Source organism: Miniopterus schreibersii (assembly GCF_964146895.1).
Source record: "Miniopterus schreibersii genome assembly, chromosome: 9".
Lineage (NCBI taxonomy): Eukaryota > Metazoa > Chordata > Mammalia > Chiroptera > Miniopteridae > Miniopterus > Miniopterus schreibersii.
In genome coordinates, this window is record NC_138118.1 from 75,514,912 (window position 1) to 75,529,229 (window position 14,318).

Here is a 14,318-nt window from a genome sequence, read left to right on the forward strand (position 1 = left end):
AACACAGATCCCAGCGATGGGCAACTCTGAATATTCAACATGGGTGCGTGCACCGTCCTGTAGGATGGGCCATAAAATTATACTCTGCAGAATTACAGCTTGGGAGTTCTCAGGACAGAGAGAGACTTTGGGCCTTCCCTCAAGTAGTGACTAGGAACTGAAATGGGAAAATTTGCAGGGATGAACCAATAATAAATAAAGATGAGAAGTCAATCATCCTCATACTTATGATGAGAGTTTTTTAAAGAAAACCCTATAGTTTCATTTTTCAAAGGTAAATGGATTTACTAGGTCTGGGGGTACCTAGGAATCTGCATGTATCACAAGTTCCTGGGTGATGAAGATGCTGTTGGTTTGAGAGCCCCTGAGCTTAGCTGCAAGCATGTCAATAATGCAGTGAAGTGCTGTAGCTGCCTATTTTGTTGTAAAAAATGGGACTACCAGAGCCCAAGCACGAGGACACAGTCCATGGTAACAATGAAAGTAACGCCAGCCTTGCTGAGAAGCACACAATAGGTCTGGGTGAAGTCTCAGAAAAGAGGGGCGGCTATGGTTACAAAAGGGGTGAGCTTGACTTTGTGCTGACTATGGGGGCATCGTGAGGACTATGACTCGAGAGCTCCGAGGACTCAGGGCTACCTGTAGTACAATCTGACCTATGTCTTTCATTAAACAATTAAAAGTAGCTAATCAGTTTGAGAAATTCATGTTGGAGACAGGCTCTAATTCTACAAACCACTAATGGTGATATATGTATATAGAGGAAAATGTACTCCTTGTTTCCAATAGTTGCGTTTATTCTCTGTGCAATTGTGTGCCTGGCTGCACCTTGGAGTCCTCCTTGATGCCATCCTTAAAATCCAGGCCAGTGGACGCATCACGGGTGTGAATGCCTTAGGGGAAGTAAGCGCTTCCCCACCAAAAGCTCCTGGCCCTGACCTAAGACCTGTCCACATTACTGTACGTAATAACCAAGAATGAAGGTGTTAGGGTGATGTTTTCTTATACCGAGTCCTTAGTTTTTTTTTAAAAAACTTCAGCCTCATTTGGCGACTGATGCCTCTTGGAGAGCAAAATTACTTCCATCATTAAAACTTCATCAAGTAATAATTTTATCACGGTTGTTGACATAAATAACCACAGTAACCAAGCACAGAGTGATCGATTTGTTCCTGATACCTCAAGGGAGTAATGATTCAGTTCTGATCTGTGGAATTGGGACACTATTTATTTGAATGTCAAGTTGCATATCAACGGCCCACTTGGGTGTGTTTTGGTTTGCTTTGGGGTGAGCACATTCCATAACTGAATATATAAGCGGGTCCCCTTCAGAAAGGTCTTACGGAACAGCTACGGCTAACTGATGATGTGTCATATGGCACATACGATACGTGTCAAATATTTTCCTGCTTTCCTCTGCTTCTCTTCCTGATGCCAAAAAACCCCACAGAAAACCCCCAACCCTGAGATAAAATGAAATTCTGCTAAGATGGAAAAAAGGAGGGGGCCCGTGAATAAACACGAAGGTACCCCCTCTTTTGCAGTCAACAGGAAGAGCCTCACAAGCACAGGACACATTTTTCATTAATGCCCCCCACCCCCACTCTTCTACCAATAACAAAATAAGATACAGCCTGCTAAGACAGATTACCATAATATAATGATTGAAGGGAAATATATGGGGTAATACAGAGAGGTCTAAATACCTGTAAGTGGAAAAAAGCATAAATGACCGCTTTAATTAATTTCCTAATGTAAAACACAGCTGCAGTAACGTTGGCAAGCCTCACCCGCCCGGTTTAAATTTGTGACATGAAATCATGCCACTTAATTAAGTCTTCGTGCCCCAAAATATATTTTATTTACTTTTTATGGAATATCAGCGTTTAAAGCTCTCTGTTTATGTGTGTAAACGCTTTATAAATTACTCGAAACACTGAAGAAAAGCGGACCTGCACTAATCAGCGGTTCCCGCGCGGGTTTCGGTTTCGGTAATGAAACGCCCGCTGGTGGACTCCCGCTGCTGCGCGAACTAGCTGGAGGCTAGTAAAGTAATGAGTCGGACAGTCATCGGATCTCGGGCCTGGTCCCAAACTCAGGCACGGGGCTCGGCCCACAATTCCTGCTCTGTTTACCAGACTGCCACCAGACTGGGAGGCACTGTGACGCGCCGGCCGCCCCTGCCCCCTTCCAGCGAGCCGCTCCTGGTGCCGGGAAACGCGGTGTCACAGAGCCCTCTGCAGGCCACAGGTTTCGCGGGCGCCTACCCGCCCCACCCCGCCCAGCGGCAGCCAAGTGGCAGCCACCACCCGCCAGGCTGCACGCATCACATCTCCCTGGAAAGATGTTTGTCACAAGGGCAGGGGGACACCGACGCTTCCAAAAGACTCCATGCAAACATAACACTTTCAGCAGCTCATTGAAGGGTCGCCGCTTTGATGGGAAAATTGCGACAGGCCCCTAGGAACGTAGCTCAGTCCGTATGACACAGCAGCGCGATCGCCGTCATCACAGTGATTCTTAAGGCTATCCGTGGGGAGCGTGGGGCTCTGAAGAGTGGACTCAAAAAATACAGTTCCTAGCACATCTGGGCTTTGGAGGCCAGGATACTGGGAAGGAGAAACTAGAAGTTAGTTACATGGACAAGCGCCATGACCTCCTCTGCCAAGTTTTCATTCTAATGAATGAAGTGTACGCCTAACAAAATTCAGTGAATTTCTCAAGTGTTTTAGGGAGCTTGGTGTGAATTTTCACAGGGTGTTTTATATTGCGTTTTCAGCTTTTTGGATGGAGCGAACAGAAATCATACTGACAGGAAATCCATATGTAAAGAAATACGAGGGAGCCCGCCGAAGACAGGACGAAATAAAATGAGATTTTGTTTTCATTTAGGCGGTACTTTTCGGACCCCATTTTATGCTGGTTATAAAATATTCGTAAGGTCAGCAAAACAGCCAACAACTTTTAATGGGAGATTTTTTTCATCATATTTGCAAGTCGGTGAAAGTACTAACAACTTTTAATAGTGGGTGATTTTATTTTTTCATAATAGTAGTCAAGGGAGTATTAATTTAAAAGAGGAAGCATTTGACCAAACTATTTCCTCTTATGAGTTGAACCTGCATCGGGTGACGCAGACACCTCCGGGAGCACCCAGAGATACAGGCTCCTATGGACCCAAAGGGCCCGGGCTGTCTCCTCAAAGCTCCTCTCCCGGACGGGCAAACGGCACGGTCCACACTCGCCTGGAAGCCAGGACAAGTGGTGTAATAGGAAGGGGCACAATGAGAAATAACCTGATATCGTACACGGTAAAATTCCTCTCCTCAGGACTTTCCATCCATTTATGGGATCTTTTCTAAAGACCTGTAGGGAGTTAAGAGGAGGCAGTGGTCTGGGGCAAGGACCAAGGCTGAGGTTTGCAGCAAATGTCTAGAGGGTTCTCCGGGGTTCCCTGGGGACCCTGGGGACAGTCTGACTACCCGACTGTGTATTCTGTGGTCACCGACACGGCTGACTGCTGCTTCCCCCAAGGACATGCATTCAGTGTCGCAGGCTTTCCTCCCCTCCCCTCCTCAGGGGTATAGACAAGACCGGCACGTCTGTAAGGCTCGGGTTCCAGTGAAACGACCCTTCCAAATGAAAACCCAAAATCAAAATGGTGAGAGTTCAGAAACACGTGCTCTCAGCATGAACTGTCACCAGCTAAAGTTAAAATAGGGCAGCTGCGGCCCTGTGGAGTCCTCCCCGCTCCCCCCCCCGCCCCCTCCACTGGGCTCCCTCCCACGGGAGGCTGTGGCCTGTGGAACCACACGCTTCCCAGCAGGTGTGGGACCGCCAGCAACGGGAGCCCGGCTGGGCCTGGCGCCACCAACATTTACAGCCACCCCTCGGCCGTCTCCCGCCCCGGGCCCCCAGCCCAGTCCCAGGGAAGCCCCGGCCTGGGGCCTGGCGCACAGGCCCCAGGAGCGGGGAGCGCTGAGGATTAGGCTGAACGCATTTGCATATCCTCAGCTCAGCGAAGGAAAGTAACACCCGGGGACAGGATTTAGTGGCTGGACTTAAACCCGGGAAAGCTCTAGACCAAGTTTTGAACACCAGGAGACCGAGGGAAGGAGATGTCAACGCAACACATCTGCAGGGATGGGCTCGGCCGGAGTTAATGGAAGAAGCAGATTGAAATGAATCAGTTTGGGTCCAAAGTGCCATTTCAGATCCACCCACAAATTGCCATGGGCTTCACTCCTGGGCACCAGAAATGGCTCCTTCACCCCGTTCTTGTCGGATGGGGCGGGGGGCCGGGGCAGGGGCTGCCCTGGTCACTCTCTCGGCCTGTCCAGGTGGCTACTTCTTAGCTTTCATGGGCCCGAAACCACACTGCCCAACTTTTGCTCGCAGCCAAATTGGTCTGACAATCAATTCGGTGATTTAAAAACTGAACACTGTATGGATTTTTTTCACTATACAAAGAGCATAAGGACTTAAAAAAAACACCTCTGGTGAAAGTTAAAAGAATGAGAACAGAATGAATTAGCAGCTGGGAAGTGTATTTTCATCTTGCTAAAGCTTTTTCCTTCGGGGGAGCCAGAAAGAGTGGCCGTATTTTCAATGGTTATTTAGACAACTCTGTCGCCTGATCATGGAAGGAGGCGAGAGGGCGGCGAGTGGTATTTCAATTTGCTGTCCTGTGGAGATACCTGGGGAAACGGGGCCGCTAGGTTTCTTCTCGTTTCCACGGAGCCAGGAAGGTGCCAGGTACACTTTCTGGGCAAATCTGCACCTTTCTCCTGTTTTCTGCTAAGACAGCACTGAGCTCAGCTCCGGGTGAACACAGACCCAGAATCCCTTAGGACACAAACGCCACCGCCCGCCGTCAACCTGGCGCTTCACGGACACAGCAGGTCTCACTAGAACGGGATCGGACTGCTTTTAAGACAAATGCTCCTCCAACTGGAAACATTGAGAGATGTCACCAGATCGGCATCCCAGACTATCGTCATCTCATTTACAAGCTTGGACGCTAGTCATTCCACAGACATCTGTCAATACAGAAAGATTTCACAACCCTCACAACAAAGTCAGTGATGTAGATAGCAAAGGTACCATAAGATCCATTTTACAGACAAGGAGACTGAGGCACAGTGGCTGAGAGAGGGCGCTTTTGGACAAGGAATTCAAGAACCCCTCCAGGCTGCTCTCTTCCCAGTCTAGTCCATGCTGGAGACTGGAGATTGAGAGGCATCCAGGCCTAGTGGCAGGAGGCAAGAAGGGATTTATGCACGGACAGCATTTGTACCAGGGGACAGCAGCCTTGCTCTCTTCTCTTGGCCGTTAGATCACACCATTGTGGGTTCTTGGGGGACAGGAGGCCTCCCCAGGAGGTCTTCATTTTGTAATAGACACAGTCACCCTTTCATCTTCACGGTGTGGAAGGTCAAAGACTCGGGTGGATTTTTCTGTGCATTGATTCAGATAATGTCTCAGGTCTCCTAGAAGTTGAGGGAGCGGGGGTCGGGGGGAAGGAGTAACGAAGAATATAACACCCACCCTACTCAGAGGTGTAGGGTCTGTGACCAGCAGCCTCAGCTGCTCCGTCTCCTTCAGAGTTTCCCAAGGTTCCCAGAGGCAGCAGCTGCAGAATTCCTGGTGGAGTCCCTACCCCAGTGCTCTCCCCGAGCTTCTATTTCTACTGTTCAGTATGGGAATGAATAATGAAGCTGACATTATTGGGAGGGTCCCTTAGAGACACAGTAAATGGCGCTCTGTTCCGAATCCCAGCTTGACCGTCTACTCCCTGTGTGACCACGGGCAAGTTTCTCAACATCTCTGTGCCTCAGTGTCTTCATCTGTACAATGTGGGTAATAGGATTGTGAGAAGCAGTAAATGATATCATGTAAAGTGCTTGAAACAGTGTCCGGCGTGTGCACCCCCCGCCCCCAAACTATAAGCCTGTTGAGGGTGGGGACCATGGTGTCTTATATAGAATCATCCATGCATGTTTCTTGCAGGAAAAACACGCAAGACCATCTGCATTAAAAAAAAAAAAAAAAAAAAAGGAACTATGGAGAGAGGTTACAAAAAGAAATAATTCACAACTGTGGATTTGGGAAACTATTTGGGTAAGGGGTCCTCAGCACCCTTTAAATCATTCCAAATGCTAATTAGTATTCTATAAGAATGTCAGATCCAATTCTGGAAGTAAGAGTTTCTTCCCGGAATCAATTTTCAGAAACCCTACAATGAGAATGTCTCTTGTTACATGTTATTGATAAAATGAAATAATAATTGAATCTACGAGGCCCACATGCAACACGAGGTCATATAACTTCGTGTCAACATGTTTACGTATCATCTGAACAGTTCACTTGTATTTCTTTGGTCATATATTTACTGAAAAGCAACACAGACTTGCACCAAACTGCATCAGATGGCATGTGACTGCTACACTTAAAATGTTCAGATTATTTTGAACGGAGGGATTTATTTTCTTCTCGTGGCTTTTGGAAGTCTGGACCTATCTGGTTTCAGTTAGGCAAGTCTTTGGCCAGCATTTTCTGGTACATTTGAAACTGTTGAGCAATGAAAAGTAAAAACATGTAATTGCCAGGGCAGCTTAAGCCTAATGCAGATATAAACACAGTTAAGAGCACTTTATTTAGGTTCTGCTTTATTATTCTGAACTTTCATAGTAATTTTGAATCACAATGCATTAACAAATTTTTATTAGCTCTCCCAATGGAAAGCCAGTTGCAGGCAAGGGCTTTTATGACTCTCGCTAAAGAACGCTGCAGTTAATTCTAGATTTACCCTCTAACACAGAAGAAAACAGAATTGTTAAAAGCTTGCTTTTGTGAAGGTCGAACTTGGTAGGCTCTACGGCGCACAAATGCTTTCCTTAGCTCTTGCTCTCACTCTTTCTTGTATTGTGCATCTCTCTGCCTTCACCATCTTTGAGTTATGGCCTTTGGACAGAGTGCATGGCAGTTAGCAACGGGAGGGCAGGGACAGTGCTCAGCTGAAGGCCCTAAATCTAAGCATGGGCAAGGAGTGGGTGTTCAAGACTTGGTTTAAACTGGCAGCTCGGTTTTCTTCCCCCTCCGACCTCTTCTTCAAGACGTATAATAAAGCAGTCTGCTAGGAGCCAGCTCCTTTGGAGGAGCTGCTACATTCTGTTTCATGATTTATTTAGTGGTTAAAATATTTCCCTGTGATTTAGGGCTGGGTGGCTCCAGTGGACAGCCAGGCATCGCCCGGTGGCCTGTGGGATGGCCAGCATATTGTGTGCTGTGGCCAGCAGGGGGAGGGGCAGAAGTGGCAGCCGCCCTGGAAACTCGGGTGGCTGGCAGGCCAGGGAGCGTCTCCAGCAGCCATGTGGAGGAGATGCAGGCTCGCAGCAGGAAGGGGAGGGTCATTCTGGAATCTTCGATGAAGACACTCGCTACAGGGGGCACTGAGGATCACTGAATAGTGGTACATTAACCCAAAGGAGTTCCTCAGCTTGCCAGTCTCAAACTCTAGCTTATTGACTATAAGCAAAGTTTGCAGGCAGGAGAGTAACGGTGCCCAACAGTGAGTTCAGGCGTGAGCTGTGTGATCTTGGGCCAGTGATTTTAACCTCTTGGGTCTCAGTTTCTCAAAATGAGGTCTGTGATATCTACACACCAGAGGGATGCTATTAAGGATTAAATGAGATCAAGCATATAAAGCTGTTAACAAAGTGTACATCAAATCCAATATTCAATAAATGGTAGCATTACTATTATTCCTAAGAAAGTGTAATAGAAAATTGTTAAAAATTCATATAATGTATATTTTTTAAAAGTCTGGAAAGATATACACCAAAATACCACCACTGGTAATCTCTGGTGATGAGATTATAGACATTTTCCCTTCTATTGGCTTTTTTCTTTATTTCCTATAATGAACTACATATTACTTTTTTATCACTATAGAGTTATACTACTAAAGTGTATCTTACATGAGAATAATAATGAAATGGCCATGAAAAACAAGATGAGGAAGTGTCACTGCAAGCCTGACATCTGTCCTCCTGGGTGGTCTCTGGGACATCCCAGCCTGTCCTCCAGTTCCCCCAAGAAGAACACGTCGCAAGTGGTCACAGTGATGTTAATAAAAAAAGGCACATGTGCAGTGATACTAAAATGTCAGTACAACATATATGTGTTCATTTTTTTGGTAATTCTATTGGTTTAGAGATATATCTAAAGAAAAAGGGAAGATCAAACTTTTCTTCATGAAAAAAAGAAATGATAGTTTTTTTCAGATGCTTTCATAAGAATTCAAAATTGTCAATGTTTGCTCACCACCACCAAAATGTTCATATAATCTATATTTTATACTTACATTTTACCACTGTAATACAAATATTCCATCTAATTTTCTTCTATAAATTGAAATCGAATTAAAAAAATGAAATGCTAAGTGCTGGGAAAACATATTTGCTAAATATGAACACAATCACAACCAGGGCGGTGGCCTTGTATCCAACGCTAGCATCTCAGAATCCTCAAATATATGTCTATAAACAGCAATTTCAAGTTTTTCTACTACTCTGCTCTCAGAAAAACAGAGCAGATGTTAACAATCACATCTTTACACACTGTGAAACCAGATCTAAGGAAATTAAATGACTGTCTACTGTTCCTTGGGTAAGTTTGGGACAAAGGATAGTTTATCAGTGCCGTGGTACATCTTCGTTTTCGGGAAGGCCATCTACGATGAGATTAATGTAGGGCTTGAGTCGGCAAGCTTTTTCTATAAAGGGCCAGAGAGTAAGTTTTTTAGCCTTTGTGGGCCTAACGGTCCTTGTTGCAACTACTCCACTCCGCTGTGATTGCGTGAAAGCAGCCATGGAGGAGTCCTAAATGCACGGTGTGGTTGCGTTCCAATAAAACTTTATTTACAAAAACAGGGGAAGGGCCAGATTTGGCCTACAAATGAAGAGGAACAAAACCGTTAAGTTATGAAACCATTCTTTAAAGTCTGTATTCTAAAAAAGAAGAAAGAAACCCCATGACTATCACACTATGAGAATTAACTCTGCCTGTGAGGCAAGACAGAGGTGGGTAGTAGCAGAGGTGGGCACGGCTGGCACATGATGACTATAATCAGGTTTGGGCGACTTGCCTGCATGGGTTTGGGAAGAATTCCCCTTGAATCACTGGGCACTGAGTCCTGAGCAGAGACTCATCTGATCCACTAAAAAAGCATGGACTGTTACGATTTTTTTTTAAAAAGAGGGGGTGGGAAGGGAGCGACAAGCCTAGGGAAAGTGGGGAAAGGACAGAGAAGAGTTACATGGCTATGGAGAGTAGAAAGGAAGAGAAATCGAAAGCCACGGGTTGGAGGCCATTTGGAGTTGGAGGGGACTAGGCAGTTAGTCACCTGAGGCACTTCCCCCCACTGTTTTCAAGGCCCACCCTGGATAAAGGATGGGTGGGCTGCGTCAGGTCACCCATAGTTAGGCTGCTGTTTGGAGCAGCATAATCTCTGTAAAATCCGACACCAGCTTCTATAACGCAGGTGGTATAGGTGGGCACACGTTCCGGTCTTACTCATCTCTGAAATCAGCCTGAAAAGCTAAATGAAACTTGAGATTCCCAACATGAAAAAGACAGACTGAAAATGAAGGTTTTAGTCACACATGGTTTATCCCAAACCATTTTAATGCAAATCCATTTACTGCAAACTCATCTTTTCTTTAAATAGCTGCAGCTAGAACTAAATCAAGGTCCAAGATGAAAAATGAAGTCTTTCAAGACGTCAAAATGAATCGGTGATGATACATTTAACAAGATTCCTCCCCCTCTCCTGCAAATCTGAAAGCTGAATGAATTAAGAACCATTTCAATGTGTGGTAATCTGGTAGGCTACTGAGAAACAAGATTCTTTTCTTCTAGCTTTGAAGTTTACATACTAACCTTCATTAAACATTTTTTATTCTTCGTTATGCTGGTATTTTTTATATTCTGTATAAACATGCACATGCTGAGCCAGAGATGTGCAAATCTGACCTATAAGATCGGCAATGATGACTTTCATTCACTGGGCATTTTACCAGGACGAACATGCTTATCAACCCAGTGATGTGGATATTATTATTTTTAAAACATATGTTTTTATCCATTTTAGAGAGGAAGGGAGAGGGATAGAGAGATAGAAACATCAATGATAAGAGAGTCATTGATTGGCTGCCTCCTGCATGCCCCCTACTGGGGATCGAGCCTGCAACCCGGGCATGTACCCTGACTGGGAATCGAACCAGTGAACTCTCGGTTCATGGGTCGATGCTCAACCACTGAGCCACACTGGCCAGGCTGATGTGGGTATTATTATTTCTATGGTCCAATAAAGGAAAGTGGGCTCAGAGATGTCAAGATGTCCATCAGTGACCTAGGTCCTATATAGTGATCTGGGATTCAAACCTGGGCCTCTCTAACTCCAAAATCCATTGAGCCACATCTCCTCCTACTACAAAGGTAAAAAAATTCTAAAATGAGTGAATATTGACCAAAAAAAAAAAGAGATACGCCATAAACATCCAATCTTTTGGTAGAATTATTTTTCCTAGGTTCATAATACTATGCTCTTCCTACATAGAAACCTTAAAATTAACTCCCACACCTATTCTGATCTGAATACGTGAACACTGTGGGGGCCGTGGAAATCTTAGGAAGAAATACCTTTATTTGCTTATCACCAGGGGATGATTCAAAAACTTCCCTGCAATGTTCACAGCTCAGATAACTTCTCTGGGGAGAGTCTTATTTTTTTTTAACGCTTGGATTTATGTCCTTGCTTTTACCTTTCCTCTAGATTCAGAGGTTGGACTATGCAGAATCTCCCTCATCTCTCCTTTCCTTAATATTCCTAGAGTTTAAATCTCCACAGACATTTCCATTTACTAACTTCTCTAATGGGCATGGTTTTAGACCATCGGTAACACTGAACATAAACAGTCCACTCCTGAAATCGAGTCCCCGTTTACTCGTTACTGTGGTGCTGGTTTCTTCATTGGTTTATCGCACGTGGTCGAGTCCAGCTACATTACAGTGACATGAGCTTTTGGGGGCTAACCTGGGACTCTGGTCACTGTATGCAACCCTGTTTCTTTGGAAAGCGAATTATTTTCCAACCAACTGATTTATAAATGGGCGTTTGGAATCCAACCCATTACTAAGTTAAGAGCCACCTATAAATTGGAGGTGCATTAAGTAGTGATTGCCATTTTTGACTGGCTTAGCATTCTGTGGCTATGCTATTCAAAGGCTATTGTCCCCATGTGCTAATGAAGAGCTCCCCCCAGTCCTGCCTGTGGGTAGCTGGGCCAGTAAGTGGATTCACAGGCACCGAAAAAAGCCCGAGGCATGTCTGAGCCAAGAGGAGTCTACGCTTCCATTTTAACTTGGTGAAAAGCAGGAACGGAGAAGCAGAACTGAGACCAAATAATCACCTTTTCAAAAACACCATCTCCATCCTTGAAACTCCACCTTCTTTCCCTCCAATCACACCTTAATTTGGACCGGGTGGCGGTCCAAATTACAAAGCCTCTGCTATCATTCCAAAGACGATGCTCAGACTGAAGGGCTGCAATGGAAAACTTCATGACGAAGCCCCTAAGTAATATAGTAGAAGAAAAGTCATCACCATCTTTTCTTGTCTGTCTGTCCTCGGCTATAGCTTCTGCTCCAGGAACTATGACCTCAATTCAATTCCACAGACACCCACTGAGTACCTACTTGGGCTGGCCTGGGACGGGACGGGGGGGGGGGGGGGGGGGGGGGGCTCGCTAATCACAGGTTAGGCATTAAAACAAATCCGAGTCTCTCACCTCAAGGAGTTTAAAGTCCAATGGGGGAGAGAAATACATACAAACCTGATTCTAATTCAAGGCAAGGGTAAATACAGCAAAGCTATTAAATGCCCCTTCAAACACTTCCAATTTTGAAATTTCACTTTTTCCTTTAAGTAAATATACTCAAATTCTCATTCCTATGATTTGTCGTTACATGGGGCCCAAAATGTTCCTGGTAAAAATAAGCCAAAGAGAAGCAAATGCTCGTTATAATGCTCTCAAGTCAGCGGTTGCGTAGCATCCAATCCATGGTCTAAAGAGACATGCAGCGCAGCCTAATTTTGAGTTCAGAGAAGGCAAAGATATGAAATCATTAGCCGATCAATAACTCCTAAGTAGCTATTTCTCTAAAATGATCCTCTGAGTGCTGAGAAGAGCTGACTGACATGTAAACTCCAGAAAACCAGCAGAACTGCTTCTAAATTCGGAAATCATCTACAATAAAATCTCTCCCCAACCCTCCTTCGGGACTCTCCAGTTTACTAAAACAACACATGAATATTACGATGTTTTGTGTTTAGGAAAAAGTACAAAGAAAAATAGGCAGTCTGGCTATACAGTTTCTTCCCGAGATTGAGAAGTTTTGATCTCTGAGTCACATTTCTGACAGCAGAGTCATTCTAGCAAGCCACATTGAACTAAAGATTCTTTACGGCCGTGGTGCTTGCGGATATACTGTATTTTTGCACACTTGTGGACAAGATGTTGACTTCATTTTACAACCAACATCTTGTCCACATCAGGGGAGCTTTCTCACACAGACTCGCATACCATGTGGGCTACCTGCTGAGTTCTGGCAAGCTTGGCAGGCTGCAGAGCATAATGGGAAGGCGGTTGGAGTGGAAAAAAACCTTCCTGGGAATTTTTTAAGTGGTTAAAAAAAAAAAAAAAAAAGGGACAGCCCGTTTCCTAATGTCCCATACTGTGAGCTGGCACCGGGAAGATCATCCAGGAAATGAGATGTAAAAACGGTACCCAGGTTCCTCACCAGAAGAGGCATTTTGCAAATAGCCGACATGAAGGATGCGTTTCTCTTTTAGGAAGTCAACCACTTGAAAGTTTTACTTTTTAATTAGCCACATGGAAGTTGAAAGAGCTGGGAAGCATCATTAATTCCACATGGAGATCTGGCGCCCCCAGATCTCGGCATGCTCCGTCGACAGTTAACGCGCACGTTCAAAGTAACCGAGTGGGAGAAGTATGTTCGCTGGGTAATGTCCTCAAGAATTTCAATTAGATGAGGGGTATCAGGTAAATGTCACCTAAATGCAATATTTGAGCTTTTTGTTCTGGGGTACCGTTTTCCTCCAGTAAATAACGTGGCTTAGCAAAGCAGAATCTCAGCCCTCTCATTTTCACAGCCAAAAAGAGAGAGAAAAGGGGAAATGCACTAGCACCACCTAAAGGGCATTTAACAGCCATAAAAACTAAGCAAAGGTGAAAAGCAGCAAGGACTTTTCCTGTTGCCTGGGGTACGGTGGACAGGGCTCACTGTGGTAAATGCTGTTTGACCAACGGTGCATTGGGGGGGGGGGGCGCGTCTCTAGAGCAGCTATACACTGGCTCCGCACCCTGTCTGAAAAATTGGACAAAATTAATCCGATCCACAGAAAAGAACATTTTGTAAAGTTTAAAACTTGTTGAATGAACTCAAGTGGATCACAGTCCTAAATGGGAGAGCTAAAACTATAAAGCCCTTAGGAGAAAATCCTCCTGACCTTGGGTTAGCAATGGTTCCTTAGATACGACACCAACGGCGTAATCAACAAAAGAAAACAGATAATTGCACTTTGTTAAAACTGAAAACTTGTGTGTTGAAAGTGACACGTCAAGAAAATGAAAAGACAAGCCACAGAGCAGGAGAAAACACTTGCAAATTATATATCTGATGCGGAACTTGTATCCAGAACATATAAAGAACTCTTACAACTCAATAAAAAAGATAAATAACCCAGTTTTAAAAATGCACAAAGGATTTAAATAGACATTTCTCCAAAGAAAATATACAAATGGCCAATAAGCATATGAAAAAGTGAGCAACCTAATTAGTCATTAGGGCACTGCAAATCCAAACCTCAGCGAGATTCCACTTCACACCCACTAGGATGGCTGTAATCAGACAGACAATCGTAAGTGTTGGTAAGGATGCAGGGAAACTGGAATCCTCATGCGTGGCTGGTAGGAATGTACAGAATTGAGTTGCTTTGGAAAACAGTTTGAGAGATCCTCAACATAGAACCGTATGTACCTTAACTTGTGAATGGATAAACAAAATGTGGTATATCCATACACTGGAACATTACCTGGCAATAAAAACAAGATACTGACACATGCTATTAACCTGGGTAAACCTTGAAAATATTGGACTAAGTGAAAGCAGCCAGAGACGAAAGGCCACATATGACTCCATTTATATGCAAAGTCCAGAACAGGCAAATCTAT

The 14,318-nt window shown here is 44.7% G+C and overlaps 1 protein-coding gene across 3 annotated transcripts in view; it reads right to left on the bottom strand.

The window, feature by feature from the left end:
- Positions 1-14,318, bottom strand: part of JAZF1 (JAZF zinc finger 1) — a 276,597-nt gene that overhangs the window by 58,916 nt on the left and 203,363 nt on the right. The gene's annotated exons all lie outside the window — the stretch shown is intronic.